The 23,944-nt window shown below is 43.2% G+C and overlaps 1 long non-coding RNA gene across 2 annotated transcripts; it reads left to right on the top strand.

The window, feature by feature from the left end:
- Window positions 1-125: 125 nt before the first annotated feature.
- LOC140913912 (uncharacterized) lies at window positions 126-23,461 on the top strand. 2 transcript variants are annotated; one of them, XR_012159693.1, is made up of 4 exons: window positions 126-211; window positions 9,266-9,376; window positions 20,277-20,355; window positions 22,203-23,461. It is a non-coding gene; the product is annotated as an uncharacterized lncRNA (long non-coding RNA). The 2 variants fall into 2 exon arrangements; XR_012159694.1 differs by lacking the exon at window positions 126-211 and adding an exon at window positions 5,707-5,795.
- Window positions 23,462-23,944: the final 483 nt, after the last annotated feature.

The following is a 23,944-nucleotide window of genomic DNA, read 5'->3' on the forward strand; positions in this document are numbered from 1 at the left end:
ACAGACAGTTCTTTGCTCGGGGAGCGGCGGCTTAGAGAGGCAGGGACCTCCCCCCGCAGCCTGATTGGGTGTCAGAGGCTGGGGGCAGGGACCTTGCCATGCTCCAGACTTTTCAGGTTGCATTCGCTGTGCGCCTCGGGTCAAGTTACTGGGGAGAAGCGGTGGCTCCCCGCAGCCAATGCGAGGGCTGCGAAGCGCTTTCAAAAAGCAGGTACAAAGGGAAAGGTAGGGCAGCGTCGGCTCTTAAAGGGGCCGCGCGCTCCCCAGCAGCGACCCACACGCTCAGCCTGGGAGCGCCTGTGCCCCGCGATCCGCCTTTGCCAGCGTCTCGCTCGGGCTCGCCCAGCAGCCATGGGTCACCGCCGGGCTGGGTCTGAAAGGAGCTGGGAGCACAGGGGACGCGGAGCCTCTGCTGCCTTATTGTACGTGGCCCCGTCTCTTGCCCTCTCTGCGGCAGTTGCTGGTGAATTTGGTTTATTTATGCATTAGGTTTGCTGCCTGGGTAGGGCTCCATTATGATTCGTTCATTCTTATTTAGTTATTATCGGTTTGTTACATCCCTGTTTTTTACCAGGGTCCATATAGGACAAGGGATGTCGTGTAAGAAACACCCCCGCCCCCATCTCTTGATGCCGCAACCAGGAAAGCAGGTGGGGTATGTGGGGAGAGGAGGTGCCTTTTATTCCAGCAGCAGAGATTCCCCAGTTCTGGGGATATTCCTTTTGTTGTGATGGTGCCTCAGTAGCCACAGTGGAGGAGAAACACAGCGCTGACCCTGGGATTGCTGGCACAAGCAGGCAGTGCCCCAACAGCTGCAAAAACAACCCCTGGCTTCTTGTTCAGAGCGTTTCCACTGGTCAATCCGAAGCATGTGTCTTGGGCGCCTACCAAAGTGGCACCACCAAAGCTGAGGTGATCACTGGGGTGGCTTTCGATCATTCTGTAGTGCTGAGACATCACAGGGATGGGTGCATTGTATCTACCTAGAGAGATAAATAACCAGAGAGGGGGAAGCAGCCCCTCCTCCAACTCCTGCCCGTATACAGCTGAGGGTACTCTACCCTGTGTAGGCTTCCTCTCTCAGCCTCCATCCTGCCAGCCCTTACCCTGAGCAACCCAGCCCACTGTCCTTCTCCTTCCAACACTGTTATGTAACATGCAGCCCCTCCTCAGCTCCATTACATGAGATTGGTAAGGTCACTTCTCCAGCCACTCTCCCCGTAGAAACCCTTCATTCTTCTCTGACTCAGTCTGTTTCAGCCTTTGGCCACACCACGAGTAAGTTTTCTTCAGTGTATGTCCCTAGTGCCTCCAGCCTCTGGTTCCCACTCTTGTGGCTGCTCTTCTATCTGCAGCTGGGCAGCAGCCTTCTATGACCTAAGCTTCAGCTACTGTAGCCCACTGGTGAGTGTGTAACACGTTGCCCTCAGTGCCCTCTCAACAGGATAGGGGCCTGTTAGAGCCCCCAGTTGGTGCGGCTTGGCTTGTAAACTCAAGCTGTTGTGCTTTTAGTTCTGCAGGCCCCTGGTTCAGTCCTTGGTGTGTCAGCCAAGATGGTGGCCATCACACCACCACTATGGCTGCCTCAAGGGCCAGGCAAGCCTTGCCCCCAGGGAGGTGGGTTTTGTTACCATACAAGCTAAGGCCCTTCCTGCTGCTACACCTCTCACCACAATGAGGGGAAGGGAAACCAGTACTTGTGGCACACAGGGCCATTGGCTAACCTTAGACCTTTCTTTGACCAGCCTTTACTGAAGGATTACTCAGTACCAGCCAGAGGAATCTGGCAATACTGGTGGGCATACTCAGCTGCTGTCTAGAGCAGTGGCCCAGATATTAGAGTGTGTGGGGACTTCTCAAGTGGGCAAGGTGGAAGGAAGTGAAAGACACGGGAGAGGGCTAGGTCAGCCTCAGATGTTTGCATCTTCTCAGCCAGCTACCTGCAGTAGGGGTGTTGGCTGTGCACCAGAAGAGACATCCCATCCCCTTTCATAGCCATACCTCTTCACAGGAACCCTCTTTCCATCCACAGCCTGTGGGGTGCTCAGCAATATGCATATATATTTTTTAAATATAGCTCAGCTGTATGCATATAGATATTATATATATAACCCCCAACAATGGAGGATGTTGCACAAGTTTCTGCAGCAGCTGCTGTTTATACAGATGAATTGCACGACTCCTACTTGTCCATAGTTTTAAAGGGAAAATATGGAAAGGGCATTTTCTCCTACAGAGCCCACTATTCCTGACATACAACTGGTTAGGAAGAATGAGCTGAAGGCCAAGAAGAAGCTGGTGATAGCCGGTAACAGCAGTACAGCTTAGCTGCAATATGATGAGTGCTTTCTGAGGAGCAGGGATAGCCTTGGAAGGCAAGTGAGCAACCAGCTTTGGCTTGAAATCATCCCTATAGCTAGGCCTGGCAATTTTCAGCATCCTGCTAATGGTCTTCCCATTGTCTCTGAACCCAAGCATGAGAATGAGGAAAAACAGGTGAGCTGGGCGCATGCACTGAGTACAGTGGTCAGCACAGGGTCCAGGCATGCTGTATGGGGAGGGTTAGCTCCATGTTACTGGAGAAAGGGTGGACAGTTGGTGAGATGCAAACTCCAGCAATGCAGGAGGGAAGGGTCTGGATAGGGAGCTGCAGGAGTGTCACTAGACTATGTTGATTGAAGAGCTGCTGAATATATGTGGGAGGGGTTTAATATTTACATAGTGCCAAGCAAGTGCTAGGCAGTTTTGTGATGGTTGTAGGATATCTCATGAAGGCTACATGATAATAAATAAATATGCTTTGCATTTATGTGTCACTTCTCATTCATGGATTTCAAAGGAGGGTAAGTATTGTATTACTAGACCTATTTTGCAGATGGAGGAATTGCGGCATAGAGAGCAGTGCATTAAGTCAGTAGCCTTGCCGGGAAGAGAACACAGGTCACCCGACGTTCTGTGCCCTATCTTCTGGGCTACACCACTTCTCTACAACCATAATTTTAAATCTGCTTTTGACATGAACTGTGTTGTAAAAGGAAAAATGCACCAACAGTTAGTTGTGGTGGTGCTACCAGCCATTTCCTTTGTGACCTTAACCTGTCTTAGAATGGTCCTACTGGGAAATCATCACCTTCCTTATCCAAAGGGAAACGCAGTCAATGATTCATTTGACCTCTAGGTTAACTTTGTGCACTCTCAGCCTTTTGGCCACATTGGAAAGCTGGTAAAGGCCTGTGGCCTTGATGTCCTTCTGGCAAAAAGCAACTTCAAGTCTGATGCATCAGAGTATGGTGCACAGAGCAATGGCCCAAGGAATTCCAGTTGCTTCCCTTTGGTGTTATACTGTTAAGTTTAATTAAATAAATTTGCAGCCTCTTGGACATTTTTCTGTGTAAGTTAGTCTGGGCTCATTGGTTCCTGCCTCTGGCAATGTCCTCTGTAAATAAAGACAATTCCCTACTCCTCACTGGAGCAGAGGAGAGGGATTTTCCTGCCTCTGATGGAACACATTCCTCTCCAGGGATGCTTCTAAACCATCGCTGAGCCAGGCTAACTTTTGTCCCTGGCTCCTAAAGAATGTAGGATAACAGCAATCTGAGATGGAAGGATATGCAGGTGGTCCCCAGCATTAGATATTTAACCTGATCAACCTACTTCTGAGGAACAAATTTCTGGCCTGTAGGTTGAACCTGATTGCACCAAGTGCTCCAATACAATACCTTGGGCTCCAATACAAGGATTTTATCCCCTACTGGCAAATGACTATATCCAAGCACTGCCCTACACTTTGCTTGGAGCAAGCTCATACTGGTTTCACGTTAGGGTGTCCTGCTGTGCAGGTCTTGTTCATAAGCAGGCGCTCATGTTGTCAAAATAGCAATTGTGTAAGATCAACATAAGAATGGCCATAGTGGGTCAAACCAAAGGTCCATCTAGCCCAGTATCCTGTCTTGCGACAGTGGCCAATGCCAGGTTCCCCAAAGGGAATAAACAGAACAGGTAATCATCAAGTGATTCATCCCCCGTTGCCCATTCCCAGCTTCTGGCAAACAGAGGCTAGGGACACCATCCCTGCCCATCCTGGCTAATAGCCATTGATGGACCTATCCTCCATGAATTTATCTAGTTCTTTTTTGAACCCTGTTATAGTCAAGAAGACACAGTTTTAAAAATAAGAGGTTCAAGCCATATCTTATCATTACACTAAGTACAAAATAACCCCTGGCTTGATGAAGAGTGGGATTGTAGAGTGTCTGAAGGTTTGGAACTAGATTCTGACTGGATCGCACAGGGCCATGCAGGGGAGTCAGATTGCATCCCCCTACACAGCTGTGCAGGATGAACCCACATCTTGGGAAGAGCAGGGGCTGTGTGTCCGATACAGCTCCCCCATCAGAAAGGGGGAGGAAGTTGGTGGATTGGCTGCATGTGGTCGGGGAGTATGTATGCTGCATCTAGTAATTAACTGATACTGCATAAAGAGGAGCTCCAGGAGAAATGTGTCCCATAGGGGATCACTGAGGCACAATGTTTATGGAGTCTTCCTGGAGCAGCTCAGCTATGTGCTGCCCCTTACTCCAGGTTAAATCTAAAGGCTCAAGCTAGCCCTTTATTTTTAGTTAGCCCCCTGTAAGGTCTCCCTTACCACTCCTTGCTTCTCATCTTCTTGCATGAATAATAACAATACTGTTCTCTGGCTTTTCATTGGCAGATCTTGGCATGCGAGTAAAACCATCGCCCTTTCAGAGAAGCCAAGGTGTAGAGTGACAAAGTGACTTGGCCAGCAACGCAATGGAGAGCAGAGTGTTGAAACCAGGTCTCCCGCTCCCCAGTCCACTGGCCCACATTGTTACGCAAATGCAATGATTTGTTTTGTAACATCTCTGGGTTGCATCCTGTCTCAGGCATCTGAGCATTTTCTGGGACAAGCCCTTTATTCACATGGCTTTAATCACATCCTCTCTTATAGGAAGTAAAAAGTGCTTATCCCAGGCACTCCCAGTTGTTTCAGGAGTGCTCCATCCTTATTTGTAAAATTACCCTCAATTTGCTGGGAGGGAAAGGAGGGGTGAAGGCAGAGGGAGTTGTTCAGAGATGTCATTCCACAATGTCACTGGGAGGAGAAGGCAGTGATGATTGCCCAATGCAATCTGGACGTGGCTGGACGGGGCAGCATATTACCAGGGCTGCCCTTGATTTGCAGCACAGAAGTTGACTTTGTGGCATCAGAGTTGACCTTGTTCCCAGAGAAGCTGTTTTTTTCTGGATTTTTTTTTTTCTGGAGGAAACTCTGGATGAATCTGCTGGCTTTGCAAAGAATTAGCCTACTGGACAAAAGAGCTCCAAGGGTGAAAGTATTAATGTACACTAAGAAGATAAACCATTGTGATGATTAATACTTAGTTTATTAGGATACAGACATCCACTAGCAGCAAATAGACATGAATGACTTGTATTTGGTGGGGAGGGCTCTCACCTAGACTGTCTTTCTTTAAACATGGGTATCATAATGCTTTTTAAGTAGATAAAAGGATTGTCAGCTTGGGAAGGTGATGAGGGAATGTGTTGTCTATTTAGTGTAGAGGGCTCAGAGTCAGGACTCCTGCCTCTGTTCCCAATTTTGTCACTGATTTTGAATCATCTTGGGCATGTCACAGCCTCTCTGTGCCTCTGTTTACCCATGTTTAGAGTGGCTCTGATGGATGTTGTGAGGCATGTCTGGAAAGCTCTGTCAGATTTTTGGAAGGAAGTGACTACATCAGTGCAAGATATTATTATCAACAATACATATTAAGGTATTCAAATAGGTTTATTGCTTTTATCTCAACAAACAACACACATCCTGGGATATTTTTGAAGGGCTTGTGCTTTCTACATCCAGCTAACAAAGCCAGTTCCTCGATGTGGTTCAGCTGGAATTATGGTTCTGCTTGGCCAATTTCAGATGGAAAACTCAGAGGAGTTAATAAACAACACACCAAACATTTGGTTTGTTACATTTAGCTGCAGGGCCTTCAGCAAGCTGTGAACGAAAAGTCCTTTTAATATGCATGTCATCATAAGCTTTTTATGCCCGTGTAATACTGCATCAAAGGCTATCACTTGCACTGAATTTAAAATAACATTCTTTTTTGGTTTTTTTAACTTTATTTTGGTATTAATTTATTAAGCCATTGTGTAACATGACAAGAATTTTAGGAAAAAGTTACTGGGCCAAATTCATCCCAGGTGTCACCCCATTGAATTGAGTGGGGTGACACCAGGGATGAATTTGGTGCCTGGTGTTGGAAATCACACATCACATCACTTAAATGTTACCGAAGCATTCCCTCTACAGGGCTGAGACAGTATTACAAAAAAACACTTCTAATGCTCTGCTCTAGGCTAGTGCATCTCCCCCTGAGATTCTGTGGCTCTCAGGAAACCTGTATCTCAGAGTCAGGTTTGGCCTCAGGAAGAGGAGGCAGAGATCCCGGGGGGGCCCTACAAATGGCTTTGCACACTTACAATGCAGCACAAGAAGCACTAAGCACATGCACTGGAGCTGCCAGCATCTCTTCCTATTCCTCCAAGCAGCCTGGAGTGGGGAATGAGAGGAGAAATTAGACCAAACTCACCTCTGGCACATTGATGTCAGTGGATTTGTCCCTGCTTACATCCGAGATGAAGTTGACCCATTATATCAGATGAACTTGCAGTGAATCTTTTTCCAAATAACCATGGTACAGTGCACTGTGATGTGTCTGACTCTCCTATGTGCTGATTAAATCTTAGGATGCAGTATCATGACACAAGCATTGCAACAGGGTGCCCTGATATCACTCCATTGCTTTATGACTCCCCGTGAATACGTTTGCTGACAAAGTGACTCTTCTGCTCTGCCAGGTTGAAGTTTGCTTATCTAGACTACCTAATGCTACAAACCCAGTTCAGAATGAACCCTTTGCTATTGAATGCAAGGGGCCAGATCCTCAACTCAATGAAGCTACGCCAATTCACACCAGCTAACGGTGTGACCCTTAGAGTCTAAACTCCATTACTCACCCAAGTTATAAATCTTCATCCCTATTAGTCTTTTCTCAGAAATCAGCACCAAGAACTAATCTTTGATTAATATTTTTAAATGCTTAATTCAGGTTTCGACAGTGAAAATTTCTGCTACGTGATAATGCAAACTATGCTACATTCCTAATCTGTGTGAATGAGATTTGTCCATTGCTCCAACTCTAATTAAATAGTAATTTGCGTTTGAGCATTTTAGAGCTAAGCTGTCGTGTTTAATTCTTTCTTCTTTTATTTCTTACCAACTATATGATCAGGACCAGATCCACTGGAAAGCCCCATGAAAGGGGTCTGTCATCCCATTAGCCCCAGGGTGGGCAAACTATGGCCCAGGGTCCACATCCGGCCTCCAGATGTTTTAATCCGGCCCTTGAGCTCCTGCTGGGGAGCAGGGTCTGGGGCTTGCCCTGCTCTGGCACTCCAGCCACGGAGCGGGGTCAGGGGCTTGCCCCATTCTGCATGGCTCCCGGAAGCAACAGCATGTCCCCCCTCCAACTCCTACGTGTAGGGGCAGCCAAGGGGCTTCACACCCTGCCCCCGCCCCAAGCACCTGCGGATAGGGCAGCATGCACAGCCGCCTGGCTGCGCCTCCACATAGGAGCCGGAGGGGGGACATGCTGCTGCTTCTGGGAGCTGCTTGAGGTAAGTGCTGCCCAGAGTCTGCACCCCTGACCCCCTCCCATGCCGCAACCCCCTGCCCCAGCCCTGATCCCTCTCCCACCCTCCGAACCCCTCGGTCCCAGCCCAGAGCACCCTCCTACTCCCCCAACCCCTCATTCCCAGCCCCACCCCAGAGCCCGCACCCCCAGTTGGAGCCCTCACCCCACCCCCCCGGCATCCCAACCCCCTGCCCCAGCCCGGAGCCCCCTCCCTCACCCTGAACTCCTCATTTCTGGCCCCACCCCAGAGCCTGCACCCCCAGTCAGAGCCCACACCCCAAACCTCAATTTTGTGAGCATTCATGGCCCACTATACTATTTCCATACCGAGATGTGACCCTCAGGCCAAAAAGTTTGCCCACCCCTCTAGCTGAGATACATTAGATGCATTAGCCCCTCTAGCTGAGATACAACATAAAGGCAAGTTACGGGCAGAATATGCAGCACCTCTTAGTACTGAGCTCAGCTATTATAACTAGGCCAAATATTTCCTTCATTCTGCTTGTGAAATTCTACCTGACATCAATAGGGAGTTTCATCATGAGAGTTGAGAGCATCCATTTGCTTTATAATTCAGGAGCTAATAAACAGATAAAATGTACCAGCAAAAAATAATCATTTTTTAAAAAAATCCTACAGTAGATTGAGGGAACAGTTAAGATTGTGATTGACCACGTAGGCATACTCTTCACCAGTCCAAAAGTCAGGTCCTAAAACTGCCATTGTATAGCATTTTGGTTAGATCTGAGATAAATACTTCCTGATCTGTTAGATCAAATTCTGTGGTTCTTTCAATGGTGAATGGGAGGGAAGGTGTCCTTTGGACAAATTCTCTATTAAGATATGGTCTACACTCTGAAAAAAAAAACCCAAGAAGCCCTCTTCTAGAGTTTCCTACATTCTTCCAGCAATGTTATTGGGCCCAGATCGGCTCCAGTGATCTTTAACAGGGCTGGGTGGGGAATTCAAGCTAGGTCTCTTTTTTGTTTCACTAAGTGTTAAGAGTTTTAACCATGGTGATGGTGGTAAGTTTCATGGATATTTTTCATCAAAATTTCATTTTCATTGAAATTTTCCAGCCATCTCTAGTGAGTGGGTGGGTTTTTTCACCTTTTTTGTTATATTAATCTTTAGATATATAAAATACTAGGAAGTGGGATCTAAATCCTAAAAGGCTCTGGGCACATGCAGCTGTCACTTGGGAGTTACAGATGATCAGAACATTTCAGAATCTGTCCCTGAATATTTATATTTAACAGTTATAGCAAGAATTTCACTGCTAGCTAAATAGGGGGAGGGTGAATCCTATTTCACAGTATAATCAGAAGACTGCGTTTCCGGCCAGTGATATCAAAGCCATTTTTCAAGTGTTGAGAAAATCCCCAAACTACTCGTAACATTTTAATCAAGAAGATCGCAGTGTGCAAATGAACTGCAGGCAACATTAGCTGAGTCATCTCATCTGCCAGAATCCATTAAGCTGTGCCATTAAGATCTTGAAATCAAGTGTTTAAACAAAACTAAAAATATTTTTCCTCTTACAGAATTTACAAGAAATCAGCAAAAAAGAGGAATATAGAAGTAGCCAGACTGGATCAGACCCTCCTGTATCTGACAGTGGCCTGTACCAGATTCTTATGAAGACTGCCTAAAGGGTGAGTTTCTTCTTACCCACCATCTGTTACTGGTTGGCTTATGCCCAGAAACATGAAGGTTTACATCTCTTCTACACATATTTATAATACTGTCTAACCTAACAGGGGACTAAAGGCACATTGTTAATATCACTTTAATTTTTAAATGTTCTCTTAAAATCTTATGTGATGCATCAAATACGTATAATAAATGACAAATAAGGTTTACCTACATCTCAGTGCTCTGAGGCGATCACAAAGCTTCACTCCTTTAGTTGCCATGACATCATCGTGCCTTTGAGGCCAAACCCTGTCCTTAGATACATGCTACATGCATAACTCACAGCAGGGGGATGGAGGTATCTGAGGAAACGATCTGGTCCATGCTGCATGTGTAACACCTCAGGGTACTATTCTGCAAGGGGCTGAATGTATCCTGTGAGGAGTGAGCACTCAGCTCTCATTGATTTCTGTGGGAGATTAAGGCATTTAGATTCACTCAGTACTTCACAAGACAGGGCCCACACAGCTCACAAGGCCTGATCCGGCACCATCCAAGTCAATGGATTTACCATTTGCCATTGGCTTTACTAGGTGTGTGATCAAGCCACATACAAGAATCACCCTCTATGTGCCTTTGCCTGCATCTCTCCCTGTGCTTCACCGTCAGAAGTCATTATAGATAAAGACTCCAGAGGGAAAGGATGTTCCAGTGGGTAGGGCACTGGCTGAGCCCAGGGAGTCCCAGGTTCAGTTGTGCCATGTCCCAGTTTTGCATTCTTCCTGTTTGACCTTGAGCAAATCACTTAACCTCTCTGTGCCTCTGTTTGCTATCTGTAAAATAAGGATAATAATGCCTCCCTCCTTCACGGATGTTGTGACAATAAATACATTAAAAGAACGGGAAGCACTTCGAGATATACTGATAACAAGTGTTATATAAGAAATAGTTATTATCATGCATGGCTCCAGACTGATATCAGTGGAATAAAAACACAGGACAAAACTTAATACAGGAATTGAAAAATAACAGAGTTGTTTCCATATGTCATTGTCTTACAGACACATATATTCCCAGTATTTATTCTCACCTTGCTGGCTCTTCTGTTTTGAGGAGATTCAAATATAATAGCATCCCACTTTTTAAGAGGGGCCACATACCTCTCAACTGTGACCTCATTAACAGAGATGCCCCTCATGTAAGACCCAAATTTACTGTCACCCTTGCCTTAGAACGAGGAGTACTTGTGGCATCTTTGAGACTAACAAATTTATTTGAGCATAACCTTTCGTGGGCTAAAGCCCATGAGTGAGCTTTAGCTAGTCTCTAAGGTGCCACAAGTACTCCTCGTTCTTTCTGCTGATACAGACTAACACAGCTACCACTCTGAAACCTTGCCTTAGAGTATTTCCTGCTTTTCATTCCTGATAATTATTGACATCAGAAATCAAAGAATCATAGAAATGTATGGCTAGAAGGGACCTTTAGAGGTCCTCTAGTTCAGCCCCCAACACTGAGGCAGGATCAAGTAAACGTAGACTATCCCTGACCGATGCTTGTGTAACCTGTTCTTTAAAATCTCTAATGATGGGGATTCCACAACCTCCCTTGGAAGCCTATTCCAGTACTTAACTGTCCTTGTAGTTAGAAAGTTTTTCCTAATATGTAACCTAAGTCTCCCTTGCTGAAGATTTAGCAGGTTACTTCTTGTCCTACCTCCACTGGACCTGGAGAACAAGTGATCACCGTCCGTTTTATAACAGCCCTTCACATATTTGAAAACAGTTATCAAGTTTCCCCTCAGTCTTCTTTTTTCAAGACTAAAAACACGCAGTTTTTTTAACCATTCCTCATAGATCAGGTTTTCTAAACCTTTATCATATTTGTTGTTCTCCTCTGGATTCCCTCCAGTTTATCCTAATCTTTCTTAAAGTGTGACGTTCCACACTGGACATAGTACTCCAGCTGAGACTTCACCTGGACCAAGTTGAGTGGGACAGTTACCTCCTGTGTTTTACATACAACACTGTCTTTATACAGCCCAGAATGATATTAGACTTTTTCGCAACTGCATCACATTGGTGACTCATATTAAATTTGTGATCCACTGTAAATCCCAGATTCTTTTCACCAATACTACCACCTAGCCAGCTATTCCCCATTGTGTATTTTTGCATTTGATTTTTCCTTCCTAAGTGTATATTTTGCACTTGTCTGTATTGAATTTCATCTTGTTAATTTCAGACTAATTCTCCAATTTGTCAGGGTCCTTGTGAATTCTAATCCTGTCCTCCAAAGTCCTTGCAAACCTCCCAGCCTGGTGCCATCCTCAGTTTTTATAATCATACTCTTCACTTCATTATCCAAGTCATGAATTAAAATGTGGACTATTACTAGACCCAGAACAGTCCCCTGCAAGACCCCACTAGATATGTCCTTCCAGTTCGACAGTGAACCATTGGTAACTACTATTGATAATACTCTTCGAGTAGGTTAAATCATGTTAAAATATGTTGAATCATGAAGCTGAGGTTATAGACAAATGGGGTTGAATCAAAGACATTCAGAATTCTAAGACATGCTAAGACATCCAGAATTCTAAGCTAGATTCAAATTTTGTAACTGGTCCCAATGTTTATAATAAGCTGAATCAGGATTCTCAGATCTGAACACCTCCAGAGTATCGTGTTTGAAATTCAGATCAGAATATAGCAGTTCCAGCTCATGTTTTCTTGTTAATGCTAAATAAACTAATTCCATATCATTTAAAGCTTCTTGTACTATTCTTTGCTTCGTGTCCCTCATTTAAGATCTTTGACCCTCATTGTGGCTGACATTTGGGCCTCAGCAGAATTGAGAGGTATCAGGGGAATGGAAGCCTCATAAATGTCAACATGCTGTCTGCTGCTCTCAAGGGCACAGTAAGTAGACAGAGAGAGTTTAAACCAGAACATTGCTAGAATGGCTCATTTTAGGCCTCCTTTCTAGTATAAATGTACTAAGTTACTTGACTAAGTAAATCTACCTCACTTGATTTATGTTTAGCAGCCACAGCAAGCAATTCTTAGTTTTCAGGTGATTGTGTTAAATCTTCTATAGTGTCTGCATGACTCAAACTCACAATAGGACTTGGATACAGTTACAAAGAGCGATGCTGTTTGAATACAAATTGGAGAACGAATTCCACTCTTTCACCATTTGAGCCAAGGGAAGCCCCAGGTGGCATTTGGGTAATAGGTTTGTTACTGCAAGGTTCAATGTGACTGTTGTTAGTAGAGCTTCTGTTCTTTAGCTTGGCAATGCATTTTATTAAATTTCCTGCATGCCTCTCATTTGCATGATTCAGTTTGGCACAGCTTGTCTCGCTCTCTGGTTTAGAACAATGCCAGGTTGGCTTGTGTTTTGTCCTTAAGATAGCAAGTTCCTTTGCCTTGCTTTTGTATTCATCACTCATTTTCTGTTGTATTGTTTTCTAAAGAAGGTTCAAATGCTCTGCTCCAAACAGTGGCCATGTCTTATTCTTACATTATTATCTGTTGCAATTTGATTGTTGCCATGCAAGTAAAACTCTGAATGGGTGGATTTAATTGCCTTAGGGTTATGATAGTTTTAGCAGCTGGGAGAGAATCTGTCAGCTTCATGACTTGTTCTAGCACTGAACAGTCAGTGCAGCAAAGATTCCTGTGTTTGTAATCTTATTGTAAGTCTCTCCCTTTCATTTGCAGAGCAGACATACTTCTAGCTTAGCAGAATTTACATTTTGGATACAATTAGATTTCCTCTCCATAGACACTACTTTAAACCATGCTGTAGGCTTTTATTTTGATGTTGTGCAGAATTTTAACAAGCTTAATCGATCAGCCATGGCTGTGAATTTGAATATATTTAATGTATTCTCCTCCTTCCCCTAATTAAAAGTGAATTTAATGCTCATGAAAGGTTCCAAAGTCCTCTTGGCACAAAACAAGTTAGGTAAAGCCAGCAGCCGTGCAGGCTTTCCCATAACAGTGTGCCCCAACTCAGACACAAGTAGGTAGCAATCCAGGATGGTAAGCAGTTCAGTCCCCATGCCCATTCAGTCCTTTGTCTCTCTGCTGGGAATGCCAGCAAGGATGCCAGTTAGTGCCAACTGTGAGAATTGTTTTTGTGTTCTGAACACTTGCCTAGCAAGATGTTTATGTGGACTGACACAAACAACCTGTTATACATTTACCACCATGCACTTGTGGCCTATAGGTCACTATTGATTGGCAGAACCGGACTGCTACTAAACTGAGCCAGCTTCAAACAAATGACCCAGAGGTAAAAAACCCTATGGGCCAGAGCCTTAGCTGGTGTAAATCAGTGTAGTGTTGTGTCATTAATGAAGTTACACTGATTTACACCAGCAGAAAAATGTAAGTCGTTTCTGTACTGAATAATTTGCCTTTTTTAAGGCCCTGTGGCGTCCAGCCCTTTAGGAGGCATTGTGGAGACACATCAAGCCCAGCCCAGCACTGTGCCTGGAGAGCAGGGACAGCTTTTGGATTCCTCGTAGTTGGAGGTCCAAATATCCATGCAGCAAAACATCCACTAATGTGCAACTGGCCAAAAGAGTCTGCTTCATCCTATCCAGCCCAGAATCACCCACAATGAGCCACGCATTCCTGAACTCCAGGCTTGATTATTTCCAATCATTATATCTAGGAATGAAGCTACATACCCGGGAAAACCTTCTTGGTACTAAACACGTGTCTGCTTAGCAACACAAGTCCACATGAACACACCCTCCATAGAACTCTGGGTGTCTGCATTGGCTCTCTGCAGAGTCCAGAGTACAGTTCAAGGTCTCTGGCCAGCTAGTCAAAGTCCTTCAAGGGACTGGTCCTAGCTACCTGAGAAGAGATCACTTCTCCCTTCGTGACCATGAGCTTCCACAACAACTGTGTTCCACTCAAACTATGAAACTCTTGGATCACTAGGGAGAGAGTCATGAATAGGGGAGACAGAACTGCCCCAGGAGCTGGCTTGGCCTATGGAACCCACTCCCACAAGAGATAGAATGAGACCAGAAATAATCCCTTTTAGAACTAAATGCAACACTCATTTCTGCAACTGTTAAATATACCATTACACAGCAGTAATTATGAAATTAGAACCCAAAGAAGTGAAATTCAAAGAAAATATTGCAGAGTAATCTACACCAGTCACAAATTATGAGCCTCCCACCCCCGTGCCGGTTCAGATGCAATGATGGGTGAGTTGGAGGAGTGGAGTCAAGATGCTACTGATTTCCTCCCTTTCCCCCCCACCGTTACCTGCTGGTGAGGTAGGGAGACGGAGTAAATGGATGTGCTGCACATGCTTGCTTTTGAATACCTGGACCCATGATACAGGTATCCCAAGTCCCAGTCTAGCCATTAATGTGTTACTATTTCTGATAATGTTTTAGAATTGTCCTTACTCTTCCATTTTACTGTTTTGTTCAATCTTCTGTGCTCGAGAGAAATCACCTCTCCTCAGTTTGTGAATCTATAAGTGGCCTGGAAGGACTTCTTCACATAGAGACTGAGGCCTTGATTAGGGAATCTGCATTGATCCCAATGCACACAGGGCCCAAAGCGGTAACACAGTTGTGCTAGGAAACCTTGGCGGTTGCTTATGGCAAGAGAATGCTTATTGAGAGTGAGCCTTAGTGCAGGTTTCTTTGCAGCATCTGTAAAACCAGGAGGGGCATTAATCTCCTTACTGTCTGCTCAATATCTTGTGGTTAAAGTATCAGCAATACTTCACTGGATAAATGGCAGATAATGCAGTTTACTGTACAATAGGCTTACTGTTGGTGTTGTTACATGGTTCAAGCAGGTGACACAAAGTGATACATTCTCTGTGTAAGTTTGGTATGCCAGAGAGATGAACTAATCATGGCAGGGACCATCTTTTTTTTTTTTCCTTTTCTTCCTGTGTTTGTACAGTGCCAAGTACAGGGAGGTCCTGATCTATGATTGGGGTCCTAGATGAGACTACAAAGCAAATAATAACAGTAATAATAACACACACTGTGAAGAGTCTTTTCACGCTTTAGGATACAGTTACACCTTTTTTCTGACTTCAATGGAATTATCTCAGATTTACAACAGTGCAAATTAGATCAGAATCTGGCTTACAACACTAGAGAAAATATATTCCATATGGACAGCCTGCACTCAGAGTAACTGGTGGCAAAGAGGAGCTAAGCTGTTTAAAACAGTGTTATAAATTGGTTTCCCCCACCCCCATCCTGCAAACAATTGCACTTTTATTCTTCTTTTAACTCTCCTGAGCTGACCAACTGGAAAAGCTTCTTGCAGCGTGGGAGGAGGTTCTTTCATTCAAACATTTTACTGCCACGGGGACTCCAATAAATGACTGGCTGCCCTATATAAACCAGCCTCCTACAAAAGCCTATCTACCAAGGGCAAGAACTTGGGGTGTTGTCACTTATCAAGCAGTTCCACAGAGCAGAAAAGCATCCTGTTTGGCAATACAGTTTCCTATTCTGCAGGTGCTAAATTGGCAGTGAGACTTGCTGCAATTGGCTTTTCTCTAATCAGCAGAGCTCTGAAGACTCACCAGTTATTTGGGGGATTCTTTTTTCAAGAGCACATATACTCTTCCCAGGTAATGATTTATTGCTATTTCTATTTCAGTAGCATGCTTTCTTAGACCCTATTCCTGCAAAAAACTCCTAGGACTAGCCTGTACAACTGTAAGTGTTAGCAGGATCGGGCTCCTGATGAATAGGTGCCAAACCAAGCTGTCCTTGGCTGCTGGCATTTCATTCCTGTTACGTATCTTCTCAGAAGCTGATTATTTTGCAATACTGTATTTATCAGTTACATTAGATGGCAGCGTCTGTGTCATTTTAGCCTCGCTGACAGAGCCTCATGGGAAACAAGGTGAGCCAAAATCTCTGTGGGAGCAGCTCTACTGACTTTAATAGAATTTTGCCCATCAGCAGATAATTTGCCCCAGTATCTCTTTCCCAACTACATTGACTGGCCCTCCTTAAAGATCTTAATATAATAAATAAGCTAAGCGACCTTTCCATTGGGAAATACATTGTGTAATTGTTTAGTGAAACCCAGGTGGATGATATGTGTTTAAGAGACATAAACAAAGGTACCTCTTTGACTGCATGAAAGCTAGAACAGCATTAAGCAGCCAGAATGGCTTTAGAGATTGTCTACGCAGAGGTGTGTAAAGCCAGTATTTCACTTGCATTTTAGTGTTTTGAATCATAACCTTCTGGATTTATGGTGCCACATATTAAAGTGCTGCATCCACCAAAATCAATAGGAGTGTTGCTGTGTCAAACGGGTGCAATATCATACTTTTAATGCTTTAGGACTAATACTTTAGAAACATTTATTCAGCCCATATTTTTAGACACAATTGCCTCCGTTCTGACACTCACATATGAGACATCTGCTGCTGGGGAACTGGATGGCTCAGGGGATTGGTCCTAATAAGAGAGGAGTCTTTTGTGTCTAAGTTACTGGTTCAAACCCAGGCAAGGTTGGCAGTGACTGAAAGTCATTACCATTTGACAGCTGTTATGTGGCAATATGAAATGAGTTGGTGTCCTCAGTCAGTTTCCTGGTGGACAGGTGTCAACATCATCACAATGAGAACCCCAATTAGCAATCTCATCCAAGAAGACAATGATTGAATAGTCTTGGAGGTAGATTAATTACTCTATCGCCCCTGTGAGATAGGAAGTGTCTTTTCAGGTCAGGGTTGGGGCACACAGCCAGGGGAGAAACCTGTCCTGGCACTATCCATGCAATAACTGTTCTTAGGAAAAACAGAGGATTTCAGCCTCGAGGGCTGTCAAACCAGCACTTGTCACTAACTTCCTACAATCACTATTATTATTATTGTTATTTATTTTTACTGTGTTGGTGCCCAAAGACCCCAGCTCCATTGTTCTAAGCAAACTATAAAAAGATGGCCCCTGCCTACAAACAGTTTACAATATATGGTATAAGTCAGAAAAAGACAACAGGTAGATACAACAAACCGATGGAGAAAGCGCAGGTTAAAAATGAGCCCATTATGAATCTGCGCTCCAGCACACACCATTACAGATATTTGAAAATTAAACTAATAGGTTGATTTTCAAAATAGGTTAAATCCCTCAGGCCATACACACTTTTTTAACAAATTCAGCACTAAGGGCCTGATCCAAAGCCCCCTGGGGTCAATGGGAGTTTAGGCCCTAAGTATGGTGCTAATGTCATTTTCAGTTAAAAAGTAGCATATAGGAGTAAGACACTTCTATTACTCATAGCATTCTACATTCCAACCCAGATGTGTCTTAATTTCAATGGTGGGTGAAGTGATATTTATTATAGCTAGATAAGTGCTTTCAGATCCTTTGGAGGAATAGCACTATATAGATGAAATACATTATTATGTAGCAGTAGCATTATTGCTAGATATAGGCCTGATCCTGGTAAGTGCTGATTGCTTGACACTTTCAAACCCTTACTTACAAAGCTTTTTAACTTTGAACTGTGAACCTGACATACAACACAGATAGTTAATGTACAAAAAGTTTGGACAACTAATGAAACCATTAGTTTTCATTAGACTTTGCCTGTCCACATCTTACTTTAGTAGCATAATTCATCAAGTGAAATCCAGCTTTCACATCAGTCTTCTTCTGTCACCCTAGCACATAACAGTGGTCATTCTTTTCTGAAGAATTGCTCAAAACAATGTCTCACAGGTGGCACACAGAGTTGATGGATGATATTTAAAAGCCTGCTGCCCTGAGCTGGATGAAAGCAATTTATGATATAAAGGTTGACATCAAATCTCACACACGGCTGTAGTGGGAATATCTCCTGTCTAATGCAAGACTAATGCTGAACTGCTCAAAGGCAACTTTTAAATCACCCTGTTCTGGAACATAAAGGGAGACATGTTGGCCATGCTACAGAAAGATCAAAGAGTAATGGAGACAGTGACCATTTATAGAACCTTTCTTTCATCCATTTAATGTGTGACTAACATCATAATTCTTATTCATAAGGAGTTGTTAAAGCTTAATCATCATAACATATGGTGACTAGCTCAGGCTAACAAGTTGGCAAAGGAAGTATCACTTTTATGGGAGGGAAATATGGGTTGAAAGTCTGTGAAATGAAAAGGACACAGGTTATTTTATGTTTTATGAGACTTGCAGCGCAGTCTTCTAGACTTTCTTGAACTCTACAAGATGCAAATCTTCTACTATTGTTGGAAAACAGCTTCCTAAACTAAAAGTTACTGGGTCACTCTCAGGTCAAACTTGGCCTCAAGTTCAGATTTTGTAAAAAATAACCTAATGTAAAACTTAAGATCAATAGAAAAGTTTCAAATTTTTGTTTATTAGTTAGTTTGTTTTAAACTCCACTGCAGATTTTTTTTAATTGCAAATTTTGTGAGAAAGTTAACAAGCACATGGATAAGGGTGATCCAGAGAATATAGTATACTTAGATTTTCTTCAGAAAGCCTTTGACAAAGTCCCTTACCAATGACTCTTCAGGAAATGAAGTAACCATGTAATATAATCAGAACTATGTGATTTTGATTTACTTAAATAACACATAGAATTATAGAAACATAGAAATGTAGGACTGGAAGGGACCTTAGTAGGTGATCTAGTCCAGTTTCCTGCACTGAGGCAGGACTAGGTATTATCTAGACCATCTCTGACAGGTGTTTGTCTAACCTGTTATTAAAAACCTCCAATGATGGAGATTCCACAACCTCCCTAGGTAATTTGTTCCAGTGCTTAACTACCCTGACAGTTAGGAAGTTTTTCCTAATGTCCAACCTAAACTGCCTTTGCTGCAATTTAAACCCATTACTTCCTGTTCTGTCCTCAGTGGATAAGGAGAACAATTTATCACCATCCTCTTTATAATAACCTTTTACTTAAAAAGAAAAGGAGTACTTGTGGCACCTTAGAGACTAACCAATTTATTTGAGCATGAGCTTTCGTGAGCTACAGCTCACTTCAGATGAAGTGAGCTGTAGCTCACGAAAGCTCATGCTCAAATAAATTGGTTAGTCTCTAAGGTGCCACAAGTACTCCTTTTCTTTTTGCGAATACAGACTAACACGGCTGTTACTCTGAAACCTTTTACTTAAAGACTGATATCATGTCCCCTTCAATCTTCTCTTCTCCAAACTAAACAAACCCAATTTTTCAATCTTTCCCCATAGGCCATGTTTTCTAGACCTTTAATCATTTTTGCTGATCTCCTCTGTACTTTCTCCAATTTGTCCACATACTTCCTGAAATGTGGTGCCCAGAACTGGACATAGTACTCATAAGAACATAAGAATGACCATACTGGGTCAGACCAAAGGTCTATCTAGCCCAGTTTCCTGTTTTCTGACAGTGGCCAATGCCATGTGCTTCAGAGGGAATGAAAAGAATACACAATCATCAAGTGATCCATCTCCTTTCACCCATTCCCAGCTTCTGGCAAACAGAGGTTAGGAACACCATCCCGGCTAATAGCCACTGATGGACCTATCCTCCATGAATTTATCTAGTTCTTTTTTGAACACTATTATAGTCTTGGCCTTCACAACATCCTCTGGCAAAGAGTTCCATAGGTTGACTGTGCACTGTGTAAAGAAATACTTCCTTTTGTTTGTTTTAAACCTGCTGCCTATTAATTTCATTTGGTGACCCCTAGTTTTACGTTATGAGAAGGAGTAAATAATACTTCCTTATTTACTTTCTTCACACCAGTCATGATTTTATGGACCTCTATCATATCCCTCCTTAGCTGTCTCTTTTCCAAGCTGAAAAGTCTAAGTCTTACTAATCTCTCCTCATATGGAAGCTGTTCCATACTCCTCATCATTTTTGTTGCCCTTTTCTGTAACTTTTCCAGTTCCAATATATCTTTTGAGATGGGGTGACCACATCTCCATGCAATATCCAAGATGTGGGCCTACCATAGATCTACAGAGGTAATATGATATTTTCTGTCTTATTATCTATCCTTTCCTAATGATCCCCAACGTTCTGTTTGCTTTTTTGACTGCTGCTGCACATTGAGTGGATGTTTTCAGAGAACTATCCACAATGACTCCAAGATCCCTTTCCTGAGTGGTAAAAGTTAATTTAGTTTATAATCCAGTTTATAATTCCTTATAAAGCATACTTATGTCTAACAACATAAGAACATAGATCTGAAGGGGACCTCTGAGTCATCAAGTCCAGTCCCCTGCTAGGACAGGCAACCATGTCATATAATCCCTTTTGTATAAATATAAAACAATGTTGGTAATTGAGTAAATCAGATAAAAAATATTACACAGCTACACTATAAACACTATAATAAACAGTATATTTACAATTGAAATGATATGATATCTGAACTCAAATCTGGGCCCTGTTTCTTTTTGAAGGTCTCTGGATGTCCTCTGAGTTGGTAATAAGTTCTCATGGGATACATGCATTCATATTCTTAATCTATTCTGACTTTAAAGGTCCAGTTTCTTTTATCCAATGTCTCATTGCACAAGTTCTTGCTACTGAGAATGCACTCCCATCCATTTTCACTGATGTCTGTTTAATATAACATCTTTTAAACTATTTAAAATGCAAACATATGAATTAAATAAACCAAACACAGCTAACAAAGCTTACATATGCTTGAAAACTTTTGACCAAAACATTGCAAGCTTTCTACATTTACAAGCCATGTATATAAAATCCCTAGGTCCCAACGCTTAACTGCATTAGGCCACTTCGTGACACTGCACCTGAGCAAACAGTCCCAAAGCCAGTGTAACTGGTCCTTGGAGAATGACCCCGCTGTAGACAGATTCTCTGGTGGCATAGATCATAGGGGCATAATTGCAGGAAAGGAGGTGTGATTAGGGATGTCCTATGCCTCAGAAATCTCCAGCTGTCATAACAGACCCTTGGAGTCATTGGAGCCAGCATACATTAACTCAGCCCTCAGGCTGGCCCAAAATCAATGGAGTGAAAAACATTGTTTCATATTACCTGTGCTCTTCCTCTTCTCCTTACCTCCCAACCTGTAGCTATGTGCTCTTCAGCCACAGCCAAAGATCTAGGCCGTGTCTCTATTTTACATTCTGTGCACCACTTTGAAACAGAGCCATAGATCATAATCTTTTGTTTTGGAGTGATATATAATCTTTGCTTAAAATTAAATAATATCAGACCATTTTATGGTTACACATACAAATGTAATTCAATCGTCATTCTTCCTTGTATTCATCTGTATTTAATAGTGCATTCCATCTCTATTGATGTTTGAAAGTATCCCTCATGGCTACTCATCAAAAAACCTAGATATAATAAATTAGAAAGTCTTTTAGATCTTAGAGCTTCTTGGAATATTAATAATTCTACTTACCAAAATAATTAGTAGAGGCTTTATCAGTTTATTTCCCAAAACTGTACAAATAACGTCTGAGTGATACAAATTGGCAGAAATGAATATATCAGCCAAAATTTCCAAACTTGGGTGCCCCAGTCAATATTTAGGCACTGAAATAAGTGGCTACATACTCCACATGCATAGCTCCCATGGACTTTAAAAATATGATCCTTTTGGCCATGGTTTTTTATTCTATCAATGTGCCTAAAATTTGGATAGTCTCTGATTTCAGATAGGTGAATTCACACATTGTTAGATTGTTCTGACAATTTGGGCCTTTTTTAATGTTTTGATTAATTTTATATGTGGTTGAGACTGTGGGATAAACACATTAGCCAGATGTTTCTGCTAAAGTAGAGAAATAGAAGTGATATTTTGCTCTTATTGTTGTTTTTATTTCAGATGGACAAGACAATTCAGATAAAATAAGAAACAACTCAAAAAGCAAAACAACAACAATGATGGTGATTTATCTGTCAGTGCTTAACAAATAATGTGCTCAGAGCTGTACAAGATACAAAATAGAAATCAGACCCTGCTTGGAAGAGCTTACAGTCTAAGAAAGACAGATATAGAGCAGACAGGATGTTCTAGGAAACCAAGAGGATGGAATCGCTCAGATTCTTTTCAGTCTCTATGATTGATTCACTTCTTGGGAAAGGAAGTAGATCTTCAGAAGGGATTTGATTGGTTTATGCTAGCCTGCCTGCTCTCATGCAAAAGGGTATGTTGGTATCAAGAGGACTTTGAATGTGGATGCACCAATGATTGGGTAGTCTATTAATGCCTAGATAGGTAGATTAGGAAAAAGCATTAGGCCTGGTCTACATTACAGAACTAGGTTGATGCAAGGCAGCTTATCCTGACCTAACTATGTAAGCATCCAAACTAAAATTTTGCTCCCGTCGACATAAATGCCCTGCTATGCCGACTTAATAACTCCACCTCGGTGAGAGTCAATGTCGACGTAATGAGGTCGACGCAGTGTCAGTGTAGGCACTGCGTTGCTTACATCGACTATTATGGCTTTCAAAAGCCATCCCACATTGCCTCACAGTGATGGTACAATCAGTACAAGTGCTCCAGGTGAGGACATGCACCGCTGACACAAGGAGCATAGTGTGGACATGCAAAAGCAGTGTAATAACTGTGGCGGTTGTATGTCAACGTAATTTTGTAGTCTCAATGTGCCCTTAGATGCCCACAGATAAGGTCCTATCCACACTACCAGCTGGAACTGTGTAGTGGCTGAATCTCTTGTGCCATAATTGTATCTGCAATGTAAAAAGACCATTAGTCTTTTGAATTGTGCGTCTGTTATCTTGTCGACCACATTTTACTCCATGTGCCAGCATGTTGCTCTCTACTGCTTCTGTGTGCTGCAACTTCATAAGTAAGCTTCTGCGAGGAAGGCTTGGGGCGTCTGTGGATGGTGGCAGCAGCAGCAGCATTACATGTCCTCTGTTTCAGGGAGTCATGGAAGACCTGCTGCTTTGTCAGTTGTCATGATCCTTTTTGTTTAATTAATCATTTTCTTTCACTGCTGGTTACACTAAGGGATCCAATGTCATTCTCTATCTTCCATAATGTAAAACGGGAATAAAAATCCAATTCTGAGTAAGCTGGTGTGGGCATTTTCTGATGCTCCCAGTCTCTGCTGGCCCAGGGATAGGAAATACTAATTGCCTCTGAACTCCCAAAGGGGGATTTAGGCTCTGGAGAAGGCATTTGGTGACAGTAGAGATTACCCCAAGGAAGGGTAGCTTTCCATCGGGAGCTGCTGAGGGGATGTCTCCCCGTCTTCTGCCTGTGCTCCCTCCCTGGCTAGCGTTGCCAATACTCTGGGCTGTGCTAGGCCCCTGCAGGCCCTCTAGTGAGGTTGTTGCTGCTTTGCCCCATTACAGCCTCATGTCGAGCTAATCTCCTTCCACCATGGGCCCTGCGACCCTGTTTGACATCAGAATAGGCGACTCGTGGGAGGACACAAAGGGGGGCACCAGCAAAAGGGAGGACACATGATGTCTCCACGTGACCCCCCACATTACCCCCAACGTGACTCCTCCCCGCCCCCAGCCTGGGGCCCCCGCGTTCTTCCTGTTCCCTCCCCATCTCATGTTACCTGGGCGGGGGCTCTGTCCTCCAGC

This window comes from Lepidochelys kempii, chromosome 6 (assembly GCF_965140265.1).
Source record: "Lepidochelys kempii isolate rLepKem1 chromosome 6, rLepKem1.hap2, whole genome shotgun sequence".
Lineage (NCBI taxonomy): Eukaryota > Metazoa > Chordata > Testudines > Cheloniidae > Lepidochelys > Lepidochelys kempii.